Genomic DNA, 14681 nt, shown 5'->3' with positions numbered 1-14681 from the left:
CAAAAGAGTTTATTGCTACTTGTTTTAAGAAAAAAAAAAAGTAATTTTAGGATAAAATACAAGTAATATTTAGGATGAAATACAAAGTAGTTTTTGTTTTAAAGGTTCTTTTTGACAAAGGAATTTTCAAAATAGCTGTATAGCAGAATGTAAATGATGTCAATAACAGCTAAGAATATATTTGTAAAAGACATAGAACTCTAGAATATATAAAACAAAAACAACAACAAAAATCCGAATGAAGCTGAATGCTCAGAAATGTAATAAATAAATTAATAAATAAATCTTGTAGTTTTCTATTTATTTTTAGCACTTTCTATATTATGTAGCAAAGCACTCTTTGCTATGTAGTCCTCCTTATTATGTCAAAAATATGTTTTATTTTTGCATTTGAAATGAAAAAGTAGTTATGTCTCTTTCTTTAAATATATTGAGCCTCCAAAGATTTTTATAACTGCATATATATAAATATTATATATCTGAAACTCACAGAAGTGTATACACCCAAAGAGATATAGAGGTAAAAAGGTTGAATTTACAGCAAAATTATTTCAAATTAAATGATATCTGGAGGGCAATATGATAATAAAATAAACTTCTGAAGACATGAGAGGGAACCGGAAGTTCCAGGAAATTTACTTAATTCTCTTAAAATACATATTTTTTTCTCTTTAGACTTTATACAATTTCCAGTTCTGGCAGGAGTCAAAAGTGCTGTATTGCTGCAAAAATGCACAGAGTTTCATACTTGACTGTAAGGAGGAAACACTTTAAATCACCTGAATTAATCCTCTTAATATTTTTAGGCTAGTCTTGAAAAGTTTAATTGTTTCATTCGCCTGGTAAATTTGGACATTATTAGTTAAATATCCAAGCCACGGATCAATGAGTAGTCTGAATTGTTATACCTCTGAGTTTTGTAAAATCATTGTCTTAAAATACCATAAAAACTCTGAATTTCTTCATGCATCATTTATCCAAAATAACATCTGTAAATCACTATATATATAGTAACTTTTCCTGATTTTGACGTCATTACATGAGCCTTATTTTGACTTGCCTGAACTCTTTTAAAAGACATCTCAGAGGTATGAAAGTTTATTCTTCCCACTGTTTTTTCCTCATCTCTAAGATGATGCTTGTCCTGGTAGTGTGAGTTTCACTTTTTACACTATATTTTTTTCCCTCAAAGGATTACAAACAGCAAACTGAAAACCTATTTAGATTATTTTTTCACAAAATAAGGATTTAAGATTTCACTTAATAATGTTCCTTTTCACTCTGTTCTTTGTTGATTCCTTTCCACTCTTTGCTTAAAAATCATAAGTGTTTTGAAGAGACTGTATTTTAGTTTGGCTGCAGAAGACTGGGAATTTTTGTTTATTTATTTGGTTGCAAGCCAGAGGAACAATATTCATTGTTGATGTACATGAAGAACTTTTCAAACTAGCTTAATCCTTTAAAAGTTCTGACTTTTTGGAGGTCTTGTGCTCATCATTAAAGTACTTAAATAACTTTATTAACTTTATTTTTCAGAGTCTAAATTTCAGATAAATAGCCAAGTGCTGCAGTACTGTTTATAACGAAATAGTCAACTAACTCACTTATTTGCCACTGAAAATATTGCCTGGATGAATATGGCTAAGAGGAAGTCTCTCCTATGGAAGCACAGCAGAATTATCCACTATAATAAGTGGATATGAGAGGCTTTATATTTCTTTAAAAGAATTACCTCTGATCCCTATTACAGTTTTTCACTCAAGCTCTACATTCCTTATACTTCATTAGCAGTGAAGATATTAGACTTCATATCACAACATAAAATAATTTGTTTGGGAAAATCAACTAGTTGTCAGATTATCTGGAACAACCCTAAATCATGGCAGAGCTAATTTCATTGCAGAGCAAGTTGCTTGGGGCTTTGTCCTATTAAGCCTTGAGTAACTCCAAGAATGGAAATTTCATAAGCTCTCTGGGAATCTGTAGAAGTGTTTTACCACTCAGTGTTATTTTTGATTTATTTATTTTTTTTCTTGATATCTGTCTGGAAATTAACTTCTTGCAACTTGTATCCTCTGATTCTTGTCTTCTTGTTATGCACTTGAAAGAAGAGTAGATAGTAAGACAGTAGTAAGATCTCACCTGAGCCTTCCTCCTACTGAGCAAACCTGTTTCACTCAGTGTCTCCTTGTATGTTGTATGCTCCAGCCCTTGATAGACTTTGTTCATGTTGTCAATGTCTTTGCTATACTGGGAGATCAGAACTGGACACAGCACTCCAGATGTTTCTTACCAGTGACCAACAGCAGGGAAGTGACCAACAGCAGGGAAGTGACCAACAGCAGGGAAGTGATGTTTCCCTCAGGCTGCTGGCTGCATGCCAGGATGCTGTTGGCTTTCTTTGCCCTAATAACATGTTGCTGGTTCATGAACTTTTTGACCCCCAGGATTCAAAGGTAAAACTGCTTCTGAGCTGGTTGTCCCCCAGGCTCGGATGATTCCTAAGGTTATTTGTCCATGGGTACAGGAGGTGACAAAAATTCCTCTTATCAAACTTCATGAAGTTTCTCTCAACCCATTTTGCTGCTTGCTGAGCAATCCAAAAGCTCAAATATTTTTGGCTCCTTGTCTTGAACTAACCAAAATATAGGTAAAATATACTCTGATTTTTGCTATATCCACATCCATAAAAAAAAAATGAAGAAGTATGGAAATAATAAAATGTGAAAGGTTTTATATATATATATATATATATATATATACACACACACACAAAAACAGAACCCACTAAATTTGATTAAACTTAATTCTTTGTAAGGAGCTCTCATGGTAAGTTGAAGTCCTAAGAAGATTAACTGCAAAATAATTTAATTACAATAAATACTATTTTGTTGTGTAAATTCAAAGGTCATGAATTTATTAGGACTAAGTAGAAAAAGGAAAAAGAAAAGAAAAAAAAAAAAGTATGCAGAATAAGAAAAAAAAGGCCTTTATGTTGGAATATTTCCAGATGCACACAAACACATATACAAAAGTTTAACCTCAAGAAATTTAAATGACCATTTAAAAAGAAATAAAAAAAGATTTAATTATTTTGAAAAGTCATGTAAAAGATAACAAGATTGCTTTAAATGAATATTAAGGAAAACATTCAGCTGACAGTGTGTCAGCAGTTCTACAATGGAAAATAAAGTAAATATGAAAAAAAAAAAAGTCTTATTTCAGTGGCCCATGAAAAATTGCTAATCAGATGAACTAAGCTAAAAAGCTGTTGACCAAAAAAAGTTTCTATTTCAGGCAAGATAACAAGACAACTTCACAGAATCTACGCTGAAATGGAAAACTAAATGTAAAGCTCAGAGATGATTTTCCTACCTTCACTCAATTTTTGTGTCAACGTTAAAAAAGCAAAATGATTAAAATACTTCAGGAAAAAGAGTAGGCTACCCACTTTTCTCTCTAATACAGAAACAACTTCATATAAATCATGAACAAGCCCTACATTTGACAAGAGTCAAGAAACAGAGATAAACTTAGAATCAGTATTTCCCTTTTTACTTGGCACCTGACCTGATGGCTGTCGATGGGTCCCACCTGTCTCAGGGGGGAAATGGACTCTAGCCTGGGAGCTGGCAGGACTCATTAAAAGGGCTTTAAACTAGGTATGAAGGAGGATGGAGATTAAATGAGCTCGATAGAGATGAGCCTAGGAGAGCAGTCCCAGGGCTGAGGGTGAGGGCAATGGCATGACTCAAGTGAATCTACATCAATGCACACAGCGTGCACAACAAACAGAAGGAGCTGGAAGCCGTTGTGTGGCAGGCATATTATGACCTAGTTGTCATCATACAAGCATGGGACCACTCCCATGACTGGAATGCTGCAATGGATGGCTACAAGCTCTTCAGAAGGGACAAGCAACTAAGGAGGTGGCATTGCTCTCTGTATTAGAGTATTTTGATGTTGTTGAGCTCAGGGTTGGGAATGATAAGATAGAGTCCCTGTGTAAAAGGGGGTTGGCCAACAAGGCAGACATCCTGTTGAGGGTCTGTTTTGGACTGCCAAACCAGGATGAAGAGATGGATGAGGCATTCTATAAGCATCTGGCAAAAATTGTTCAATCGCCAGGGCTTGTTCTCATAGGAGACCTTAACTTCCGAGACATATGCTGGAAATACAATATGTCTGGAAACACAATACAGCCCTGAGGAAGAAGTCTAGGAGGTTCCTGGTGTGCATGGAAGACAGCTTCCTGACTCAGCTTGTTAGCAAGCCTACCAAAGGGGGTGTCCTGCTAGACCTGCTGTTCACAAACAGAGAGGGACTGGTGGGAGATGTGGTGATAGGGAATTGTCTTGGGCAGAGTGACCATGACATGGTAGGGTTCTCTATTCTTGGTGAAGTCAGGAGCAGGGCCATTAAAACTCCTACCCTGGAATTCCAGAGGAGTGTCCAGGACGGCTGGACACTCCTCAAGAATGAAGTCTTCAAGGCACAAGAGCAGACTGTCCCCGTGTGCTGTAAAATGAACTGGTGGGGAAGAAGACCGGCATGGCTGAACAGAAAACTTTTGCTGAGTGTCTGGGAGAAAAAGAGTTTATGTCCAGTGGAAGAAGGGACAGGCAACTCAGGGAGAGTACAAGGAAGTTGCCAGCATATGCAGAGAAAAAATTAGGAAGGCCAAAGCCCGGAATGAGCTTAACATCGCCACTGTGGTTAAGGATAATAAAAAATGTTTTTATAAACATATTAATGGCAAGAGGAGGGCCAAGGACAATCGGACAATCTCCATACAAAGTATATGCTATATATTTGCAGGTAGAAAATGATCAAGTCAAACTTTTTTTTTTTTTTTTTTTTAATATATTTTCTTCTTTCCATCTGTAATGCCTATATAATGATGATGACACTAGTATATGAGAATCATTATAGTCAAACACTACAGTTTTGTTCTATTTTCTTAATTGTTTTACTAATGGCTTTTTTTTTTTTTTAAAAAAAAAAAGGACTTCTGTCATCAGGAAACTTTTTTTTTTTTTTAAAGGAGAGTTTTAACTTTTATTTCTATGACAACTTCCACAGCATTATTTATAAAGCTGTTCAATATCAAGATGAGTATTGCTAGTCTCATAGACATGATGTAAAACACTGTATGTGATAAAAATCAGTAACCTTATTTCAAAACAATCTACTGCACCTGAAATGTGCTGGTTGGATTTAAAAAAATAAATAAATAAACAAGCGTTTTATATTTAAAAAAGAAGTGTTTTATATTTATCTACAAAAGATGTTTCACAACAGTAACAAGTATGTAGTCACATATTTGCATTGTAAGCCAAAGTAAGTAGAGATTCAATTCTGTCTCCTTATTTACTCAATTTATTTTACAAATTTCAGGAATGCAGGAATATCATTAAAAAATAATAATAAGGAAACACCCACAATATAACACCCACAATGCACATTGTCTATAACCAACATTGCAATGTACAGAGATAGATATTACAAAATAAAGTAATACATATATATATATATATATATATATATATATATATATATATATTAGGAAATAATAGAGACTGCTATAATTTTTTTGTGGCTTTTTCCCCTAAAATTTTAAACAAATTTTCTCCATGTAATTTTTATACTTAATGGAATATTCTGGAAAGTCATAAATCAGTAAAGAAAATGTCCAATTAGAATTATTTTTGATCATTTCCTTTAAAGGGTAGTATGAAGGGAAAAAGAAAGCTATAATGCTTTTTCATGTGTTGAGGGCTAAATGAAGTGTCATAAACATATATACCTGTGACATTTCTTTCTCTAAATTTATGATCTAAGTAGAAACACAAAACATTATTTTATTTATTTTATTTTTTTTACTAAAAATGATAAACATTTCACACAGATTCCATTCTTAAAGGTGGAAAAAGAACAGCTTCATGGAATCACAGAATCACAGAATTTCTAGGTTGGAAGAGACCTCAAGATCATCGAGTCCAACCTCTAACCTAACACTAACAGTCCCGAAAAAAGTATATCAGTTATTTGTGACCTCTAAACAAGGAGGGAGAGCAGAAATCATTGTTCATAAAGACTCTCAGTGTGTTTATAACCTGGTCAGAAAAGATGCCATTTGGTAATGTAGGAATACACTTTATTATAGATTTATAAAAATAAAAAGTAAAGAATGAGCAGTGCTTGGAAAGGCATCCTCTTACATCTACCGCTGTTCAAGGGAATTGTTTCTTTTGAACCAATTTTTGGCCTGTTGAATAGAAGTGATGAGTACTGATACAACCTTTATGAATTCCTGAGCAATTATATTGCTGTCAGCATGCACAATTAGTTCCTGAGTTTCCTCATTAAAGCACTGGTACATTGTGATAGAGATGGACAAATAATTAGGAACACTTAGCTTGATTTTCACTCTTCAAAATGAAGGCCTACCTGATTTAAGTATATAAACATACACTCAGATATATGCTATGAGTGCACACTCAGTTATTTCCCATAATGTGAAATAATGCTACAAAAACTTGTAATTTCTGCTCTAAATATAGAAAAAAAAAATCTTTATTTCTGTCTTATTACCTCTGTTTATACTGTTTATATTCAAAAATGCATCTTATTAAATTGAAAAAAAAAAAAAAGCATTTTGCTGTTCACCTTCAAAAAGGTTAAGGATGATCTAGAAATCACAACCTGAGACATATTGCTCTACACAACTATGAAGTCAGCACTCTGTAGTATTTATACACATCCTTCATAATAGATCTTTCAATTGTCATAGCTTCATGTCATAGCTGAATGTGGTTTAACACAAAATGTAGCCTTACCCAACTAGTTGGAAATATAATTATTATTAAAGCCCTAAAGGTCTTTCTCATTGCATGGAACTGTGACAGAGACCAATCTTCTGAGAGAATTAGTACGCGGAAGGTTAGGAAAGGCAGCTGGTCTAGGGATTAGATGCATGCAGGGGTAAGGCTGAGATTTAAAAGGAAATGGAGGCATATATTTTCCTTGACATCTTGTGAAAATTTATTTAAAACTTTACAGGCAAATGCTGAATGAGCACCCCTTATTTTCCAGGGAGGGAAAAAAAAAAAAAAAAGAAGAAAAAAAAAAGGAAAGGGGACAGGGGACAGGGGAAAGAGAGGGAAGGGAAAGGAAGGGAAGGGAAGGGAAGGGAAGGGAAGGGAAGGGAAGGGAAGGGAAGGGAAGGGAAGGGAAGGGAAGGGAAGGGAAGGGAAGGGAAGGGAAGGGAAGGGAAGGGAAGGGAAGGGAAGGGAAGGGAAGGGAAGGGAAGGGAAGGGAAGGGAAGGGAAGGGAAGGGAAGGGAAGGGAAGGGAAGGGAAGGGAAGGGAAGGGAAGGGAAGGGAAGGGAAGGGAAGGGAAGGGAAGGGAGAATATGGTACTATATGAAAACAGAGATCTAAATGACCATGGTAAGGGTTTGCTAAATATAACAGATGTCATTCAAGTACAAGATTTTAATAATTGCATATGTCTGAGCAAAGATATTCATGACATATATAAAACAGAGTCTCTTCCTCACACCTCTTTTTTTCTATGTAACTCATCTTCTTTTCAGATCAGAGACCTAACTGTTAGCCTACAGGTCTTGAAAGCTTTGAAATATCATTATTTGTTCCAGTGATGCCAATAATTTTTATTTTATAACAGCTCAACATCAGAGATTCTGAAGTTTTACTTTCTAATTTTTATAGTTTGTTTGCTTGTTTGTTTGTTTAAGCTTTGGATAAAATTTAGAAATATAGGAAATTTGAATACTAGAAGTTCAGAAAATGTTCAACACACACACACAAAAATATTACTTAATTATTTGAAAAATATTACTTTTGTAGATTAAGGTCGATGTCATGACAGCTGGTTTGAAAATTAGTAGTTTGTGATTTTTCAATATATTTTTTCCATCCACAGGGAAAAACTTTCTCAAAATAGCAGAAATGTTCAACAAAAGGTTCAACAAAAATCATGGAAACATTTAGATCTGATAAAGAAGATGATAGGCAAACTTCTTGTAATATAATGATTTTAAGGTTTTCTTTTTTTGTGTGCTTTGTGTGTGTGTGTGGTGTTTTTTGTTTGTTTGTTTGCTTGTTTTTCCATAAGCAATGAATGTGGGTTCTACAACATCACATAGGTCTTGTCTTGGGAAAATATATTGGCACCACTACCATTCCGTATTGTCATTAAAGATCTGGATGATGGGATGAAGATTTCCCTCAGTGAGTTTGCAGATAGACACAACTACAAGGAGTGGCTGATGAACCAGATGTGCTGCCATTCACAGCATGCTCCTAAGCAGGATGGAGAAATGGGCCAACATGAGCTTCATGAAGTTCAACAAAGGGAAATGCCATGCCCTGACCATAAGAGGTATATACTCATGTCCCTGTATATTCTGCATCTGGAAAGCAGTTTAGCAAAGAAGGCCCTGGAGGTTCCAATGGACACCATGGTAATCATGAGTCAGCACTGTGATCTTGCAGCAAAGTAGGCCAACAGCATCCTGGGCTGCCTTGGTTAGAGCATTGCCAGAAGGCTGAGGGTTGATCAGACCTGGTCAGACATGTTTGGAATGCTGGTTCCTGTTCTGAGTTTCCAATTACAAGAGAGACATGGACACACTGGAGGAACCAGAACGATGATTAAGCAATTAGAACAGAAGCTGAGAAATTTGGGACTGCTCAGCCTGGAAATGGCTGAGGAGGATCTTATCTGTATGTAGTAATCCCTGATAGACAGAGTAAAGATGACAGAGCTGGACTCTTCTCTGTGGCAACTAGTGGCAGGATGAGAGTTAATGAACTGAAATACAGGAAATTCCTCATGAACAAAAGAAAAAACTTCTTTACTCTCAGGGTGGTCCAACAGTGGAGCAGGTTGTACAAAAAGGCTATGAAATATCCATCTTGGAGATATTCAAAGCCCAACTGGTCATGGCCCCAAGCAATCTATCCTCAGTGACCCTGCTCTGAGCAAAGAGTTGGACCAGATGATCTCCAGAGGTGTCTTTGTGCCTCAACCAGAGTCTATGATTCTGTTTTAACAAAGAAGTTGTGAAAATCTTACTCTTCTTTTCCAAGATTATCTCTATATTGCAATCTCTTCTTCCATGTTTCCCTCTGATTAAACTTGTCAGTATGACAGATGACATTATAATGCTAATAATTTTCTACCTACCTGATGTACACAGTACTATGTAAGCCAAGATAAACAATTCTACCAAACAGAGGCAGGTCCACAGCTGCTATACTGTTTCTGTTTTCCAGTGTAAAAACTAATTCTGCAGGTACATGAATTGAATATTTTAAACCTTTTTTTAATTTATACTAGGTGTTTCATTAATTCGTTGCTACATCCTGACTTGTCACTGGCAATATATTGGAATATACTAGAGAGAATGTTCTGATGAGAGGTATTAGACACATATATGGACAGGGTATCCAGTCACCCTGTTCTTCAACAGATTTAGTTGTTCATGTAGTAAGAATGCACATCCACCTTCTTATGGATCATAAGATAATTGAATACTTTGGAAAAAGAAAATCTTCATAGTTTTTTTTTTTTTTTTTAAAAAAAAAGAATACCCAAACAAAAAACAGATTTTTTTTTCAATAGATTATAGAGATAAGTCATATGTAGATACATAAATACAATCATGTGTAAAATATATGGCAATATATTTTACATCATCCTCAGCATGAAATTGGGAATTTGATCACTGCAGCAGATGGAAGAGTTGATGAAATTGTTTTGTTGTTTGTTGGTTTTATTGATTGATTAATCTAACATCACATGGTCATATGCTGGGGATTTTTCATCTGAATGCAACATGATTAAGAAGCATTTTATTCAAGATTTAAGGTCATGTTGTTTCATGTCCACCTGACTGATATAGGTAGTCATGACACTAGTCTTGAGAGCCTGGCTTTTAATGCCATAGAAGCAGAATTCAGCCTGATCTGACTAGAGACATTATGCTGACTTGGACAAGGCAGGTTGTACATGTGGGCATGGTCCAAGTACCAAATATGTGAATTATCTTGTGCATGCATCTGTCACAACAAATTCATCTTGTCCAATATTTAGAAATACTCGGAGAAAGTGAACAAGTCAGGTCTGGATGCCTGTCTACTGACACAAGCTCTGAAAAAGAAAGGAAAAAGACAACCTAGCCACTGGGCATGAGGCAAACATAGAAACAGGTAGTGAGAAATCCAGGTTAGTCAGGACATGATGATTCCAACTAGTATGAAGCTGGTCATAAGTTTACCTGATTGAAGAACTGTTCACAGCTTGTCAGAACTTCAGAGCTCTGCAACAGAATTGAAATGAATATGTAGCAGCTTTCATTATACAGAAGCAAAAAATAATTGACATCGACCACCTGCTGAGAGAACATCAGCACTAATGTAATGACCTTCAAATTGCAGAAGAAAAAAATGCTTTGTCACAGTGATGAACAGATATTACTACACACTTGACATATGAAAGTGTCATGAAAAGGTGAAGTCCTTGAAAATAGCATAGAAAGAAAACTATGCTCCATGATAGTTTTATAAAGCTAGCCACTCTGGCAGCTAAGGTCTGTGTGTCCTTATATACCTAAATATGGATATTCTGTGTATCCATGATTGCTTTTTCTAAATATGTTATTATGTTTATATACACAACTGTATACATCCATATATATGCATGCGCTTATATATGTGTGCATATACACACAAACATTTGTACATTCACAGACTTATGTAGTCTCAGTATATATCCATCTATGAGGGCAAGAGGGCAAGCTGGAGTCACAATGAAAGATCAAGAAAAATCATTGTAAAAGAGTTCATACTTCCAAGAAAATGCTTGGAAAAAACAAAACAAAACAAAACAAAACAAAAAAAGTAAAACATATGAAGAACAACAACAAAAAAAATCAAAATAGATGAATACAAATATGTGAAGCTTTGCAGAGTCTCCAAGTGAATTAGAAGTTCCAATGATAAATGAGAGAAATAACACCAGTCCTTGAAAAAAAAAAAATGGTTATGCTCTGATAAAGAAAGAAAGAATGCAAAGGAAGTGTGCATTCTGTGTAGGTCTCTCAAACCACAAAGCAAATGAAAAACTAATAAACCTACAAACCATCCTGTGAAAGCTATTCAGATAAATTTCTCCAGAACAAGTCACCAAATTCTTTAAACAAAATAAACCAAACCAACCAAACAACAACAAACAAAAACAATGAAACAAACAAAAAACAAACAAACAAACAAACAAACAAACAGCAAAGCAGTCATTCCTTAAATCATTAAATCAATGGCAATTAGAAGAGAGAAAATGTTTTGGTATTTGTTTTCACAGGTCCACTGAATGAGTTCTTTAAAACTGTAGACAATGCTGATTAATAAATCTATATCACAGGAGCACCACCTTCAAACCAAATAAGAATTTGAACCACGAATGTTGAAAATGCTTCACTGGGAATTAAAATGGAGAAGTATACTTGTTAAAAAATCTAATATTTTATAAAACAATGGATTACAGGTCCATGTCTTTAGTACTATATTGTCATAAGAAAGCATCCCAGAAGTTCCTACTGTAAACTCTACTATGAGAAGTGTTAAGAGCCCTGTAAGTTACAAGCCCCAAGTGACTATACTGTGAACTCAAAGCTCCGAGAGACAGAGAAACAGGAAGTCATGGGGAGGGGACTGGTGTCACTCCTCTTGATTTGCCTTAAGAGGTATGGAAAAGTACTGGCGTTTCAACCACTTACAGAGCTGGGGCACACAAGGGCATGTACAAATCTGTAGGGAGACTCACTCTATGCCAACTACCCCAGATGGCAGGTTTGATTCAGGAATGGTGATCTCTCCCTCCCTCTCTCTTTTTCCTTTCCCTTTTCCTCAAAGCTGTCAAGTGGTGCTAGGCCTACCTTGGTCTCCCATAAAACCACATAACTTAGATAGATACATATATATAACAGTGAGAGTGCCAACGTTAACAGAGAATTTGTGCTCTGTTCCTAGTCAAGCTGATGTTTATGCATGGGTCTTGAGTGTTACCTCACCTTAGTCCACACCAATGGGATTTATGAATCTGAGTTACTCCCCCTTTCCCCGCAGGTGGGATGTGACAGAGCTATCAGTATTCCAGTGAGGTCTTCTAAAAAATATCTTAGGATTTAAACAGCATATTAAAGTTTTATTTTAACCAGTAGCACATCTACCAATGTCTTTTTACTTCACCTGACAGGTGTGTCTTAGTTGAGCTGTGCTGCTAATTCTACTCTACACATTGAAGCAACATCACTGCAGAGAACTTTATTTTGAAAAAAAACAAAACCAAAACCAAAAACAAACAAAAAAAAGCAACATACAGACATTCATTCTGTCCTTGCTTACATGAGAGTAGGAACAGAATTTGTGTACAAGAAGATGTATTTATTTACAGGCAAGGGAATTTATACCATTTTTGGTTTTCTGTGCACAGTATGTTGGTTAACAAGACCTAGAGTCAGTTTTTGTTAGGTAGGCTATCTTTTAGTGCAAATTTTTGAACATTTATTCAAGTTGGATATGCTTATGTCTCTGCAGTCTACATAGAAGAATTAAATCCAGTGATTTGTTTCTTTCATGGAATCACAGGTAACCTTGAAAACTAGAAAACATAGAGATAAAGCTAATTATGTTATACAAGAATGTACTCTTCAAATAAATAACACATTGTGTAATTAAAAGTAAAGACAGTCACCCCTGAGCATAAAAGATCTAGCAGAAAACAATGTCTATTTAGAATTATATGAGCGCTAATGTTGTAAGTGACACCATACAGATGATCAAAAAAGAACTACCTTACTTACGGGAGTCCACCCTTTTCCTTCAAAAGTATACATAATTCTGTATTTCAACAACATGTAGAAATGGCATTTGATCAAAATCCCATTTTATCCAATTCTCAAGATAATTTGCAGATTATAAATCTGTGATGTGGCAAATCGGTGAAAATATATGCAAAAGAAAATGATTTCTGTGAATCCACATAGTTTTAAAAAAGGGTCAATAGTCTTACAGAATTCAACCCAGAACTGGACTACTTCACCCTAGCTTAAACTCTTCTAATTTATTTTCAGTTCCCATAATTATTAATGACAACAAATTTAATTAAATGTGGATTAGTCTACAAGAACTAGAAAGGTACTTTACAGACCTCTGGAACAACATGTTTTGAAAAATACATGAAAAGAATAAACAGTTGAATATTTGAATGCATTTATTAGGAAAAGTAAATCTAATTCATATACATGTTACATGAATTTTCTAATTCTTAAAGAAGGAAGTTTTCAACTTTGGAAGTTATGTATATGATAGTTTTCTTAGTAATTTGATTCAATAAAAATTTCCCTGTAGTTTACCAGATGCAATCAATCAAGGCTCTTTTATCTGCATCATTCTAGATGTCCACGTTCAGAGATACTCTAAGTTCTTTTATTTATTCTGTATCAAAACTACTTTTATCCATTTTAAAAACCTCATAGACTAAGATCAATTTCTGCAATGCAAACTGAATAACATATATCTGAGAAAATATTAATTTAGGAAGTAGGAGAGAAGATTTTTTGCACCACAATAAGTCAGCTGTGCAGGAAACAGGTCTTAAAGACTGAACTTCTGAAAAAACAGAGAACTATAAAAAAAATAATAAATAATAAGAATAAAAAAAAATTCATGTTCCACATAAAGTGATGTGAAAACATGTATCTAAATACTCTATAATTTCATGCTGACCTAATTTCATGTAGACCTAAATGACATAACAGTCTTTTCTGGACTGAACTTCAGAAGAGTATGAATACAACAAAACAATTTTAGAAGTGAACAGAAGGGTCAAGATCAATATAAACATTTTGAATATGATATATAGTACACACAGACTGTCAATATATAGTTAACTTTTCTGGTTGATCAATGTCTTTCTTCTGAAGCAGCTTAAATAAAGAACAGTTGTGGATTTTGACTTAGAAAACTGATCACAGAATCACAGAATCATAGAATCATAGAATGGTTGCAGTTGGAAGGGACCTCTGGAGGTCATCTGGTCCAGTCTCTTTGTTCAAGCAGGGCCACCCCAGGCTACTTGCCATGACTTGTAAATATCTCCAACGATGGAAACTCTGGGCAACCTGTGCCAGTGCTTCATACACTGCATAGAAAAGAATGATCACTAATCTTAAATCTTTGATCAGATGATCACTAGTGTGTTTAGTGACTTTAGTGTATCTATCATACCACCTCTGTGAGTTAGAAAGATGTCATTATCCCCATTTTTAGTTGGCTAGTAGGTACTAACTGATTTACTGAATGCAGAACAGTGATTTACTCAAGGCAGAACAGGAATTTGAACTGTCCCAACTAACTTGTTGAAAATATTTTGTTGATAAAGAATGTCTATCTTCAGTTATAACTGGCTCTTTTAAATTAAAGAAACACTGACAGATAGCACACACACAAATACATGATAAGAAAAGATTATGATAGAGCATTCTGCAGTCTTCTCCATTTAATACATAGGCAAGAAAAATATTTATAATAATAACTGTAAAGTTTTTCTTATATCAGTCATGTGTGAAAATAAAAGAAAAAAACAAATTTGAA

At 34.8% G+C, this 14681-nt stretch overlaps 1 protein-coding gene across 4 annotated transcripts in view; it reads right to left on the bottom strand.

The window, feature by feature from the left end:
* The window catches only part of IL1RAPL1 (interleukin 1 receptor accessory protein like 1), a 757591-nt gene that overhangs the window by 449106 nt on the left and 293804 nt on the right, over positions 1–14681 (bottom strand). For 2 of the 4 annotated variants that reach the window (XM_072027434.1, XM_072027437.1), the window contains one exon: positions 10307–10348. The exons of the other annotated variants lie outside the window; for them this stretch is intronic. The gene's annotated coding sequence lies outside the window, so the exon portion shown is untranslated. The remainder of the gene's footprint in view (positions 1–10306; positions 10349–14681) is intronic. 4 annotated transcript variants of the gene reach the window in all.

The sequence above is a fragment of the Anas platyrhynchos genome, chromosome 1, assembly GCF_047663525.1.
Source record: "Anas platyrhynchos isolate ZD024472 breed Pekin duck chromosome 1, IASCAAS_PekinDuck_T2T, whole genome shotgun sequence".
Lineage (NCBI taxonomy): Eukaryota > Metazoa > Chordata > Aves > Anseriformes > Anatidae > Anas > Anas platyrhynchos.
Note: the sequence above shows the minus strand (reverse complement) of the source record. Positions and strands in the feature narration are given on the sequence as shown.